Source organism: Palaemon carinicauda, chromosome 23 (genome assembly GCF_036898095.1).
Source record: "Palaemon carinicauda isolate YSFRI2023 chromosome 23, ASM3689809v2, whole genome shotgun sequence".
Taxonomy (NCBI): domain Eukaryota; kingdom Metazoa; phylum Arthropoda; class Malacostraca; order Decapoda; family Palaemonidae; genus Palaemon; species Palaemon carinicauda.
Window position 1 is genome coordinate 37567958 of NC_090747.1, and position 1923 is coordinate 37569880.

Here is a 1923-nt window from a genome sequence, read left to right on the forward strand (position 1 = left end):
GAAAACGTTCAACCATTCCATTGGCAGCGGGGTTGTAGGCTGTTGTCTGATGTAGGGTGATGCCCAGGAGATTCGCTAACGACGTCCACAATTGAGAGGTGAAAGTGGTTCCTCTGTCAGAAGTAATATGCTCAGGGATACCGAATCTTGAAATCCATCCAGAGAGTAAGGCAGATGTACATGAGGCGGATGTTGAAGTTTCCATGGGAATGGCTTCAGGCCAACGAGTGGAGCGGTCGATGACGGTAAACAGGTAACGATGTCCTTGTGATGTGGGTAGGGGGCCTACAACGTCGACGTGAATGTGTGCAAAACAACGCTGAGGTTGAGGAAAGGTGCCCACTCCTGAATCCGTGTGTCGATGTACTTTGGAAGTTTGGCAAGAAGTACAGGCGCGGACCGAATCCTTAGCATCCTTAGAAATGCCGTGCTAATGAACTTTGCCTTCAGCAGCTGTGCAGTAGAACGGCACGAGGTATGTGAAAGGCCGTGAATGATATCAAACACCTGTCGGCGCATGGGAGCAGGAATCCAAGGTCGCGGTCTACCAGTACTGACGATCACAGGGGAGGGTGGTGTTGGAGTCTTCGAGGGGAAAGTCTTCCCAACGGAGGGACGTGCAGGATGTCCTACAAGCTGGATACTCTGGATCCTGTCGTTGGGCTTCAGTCAGGGTGTTGTAATCCAATCCCAGTTGAATGGCAGTCAACGTGTTTCTTGACAGGGCATCGGCAACGGGATTCATTTTCCCAGGGACGTATTGGAGGGTGCAATTGTATTCAGCCACGGCGGAGAGATGTCGGCGTTGACGGGCAGACCAGGCGTCAGACTGTCAAGTGAAGGCGTGCACCAGAGGCATGTGGTCTGTGCGAATGACGAAGGGCGTACCTTCTAAGAAATGGCGAAAGTGACGGACAGCCAAGTGCACTGCCAGCAATTCTCGATCGAAGGTAGAATAACCCGATTCTGCCTTGGAAAGTTTTCTGCTGAAGAAGGCCAATGGGCGGGGCGACCCTTTGACCACCTGCTCGAGTACTGCACCAATAGCGACGTTGCTGGCATCGGTGGAGAGAAGGAGAGGGGCGTGTGGGATAGGAAAAGTGAGAGCCGCAGCAGTTGATAGGGCCTTCTTTGCATTGCAGAAGGCTGCTTTTTGAAGGGGACCCCACTTCAGGTCCTTTGGCTTGCCCTTGAGGGAGGCGTAGAGGGGAGCAAGAGTGGCGGCAATGGCTGGCAGAAAACGGTGATAATAGTTGATCATGCCCAAGAATTCCTGCAGAGCTTTGACGGTCGAGGGCGCGGGGAAGTTCTGAACAGCTGCTACCTTCTCAGGGAGGGGATGGACATCTTCAGGAGTGATACGGTACCCTAAGAACGACACTTCGTTGGCGCCAAAGGTACACATGTCGTACCGGACTACAAGGCCGTTTTGTTGCAGGCGATCGAGCACGATGCGCAGGTGACGGAGGTGTTCCTCTTTTGAGGAGGAGAACACAAGTTTGTCGTCCACATAACATACACAGAAAGGGAGGTCCCCTAAGATGCCATCCATGAGACGTTGAAACGTGGCCCCAGCATTACGAAGGCCAAAACAGGAGTAATTGAAGGTGTATGTACCAAACGGAGTGGTGATGGCGGTCTTGGGGATGTCTTCTGGGCTCATAGGCACCTGATAATACCCCTTCAGGAGGTCGAGCGTAGAGAATACCTTCGCTTTGGGCAGGTAGGAGGTCACGTCGGCAATGTTTGGGAGGGGGTAGTGATCCGGTTCTGTTGGCATGTTCAATTGCCTGTGATCCCCGCACGGACAGAGGGAGCCGTCTTTCTTCAGAACGATGTGTAAGGGTGACGTCCATGGGCTAGAGGCCTTTTGGCAAAGGCCCATTTCCTCCATTTCGGCGAACGTCTGTTTGGCGACTGCCA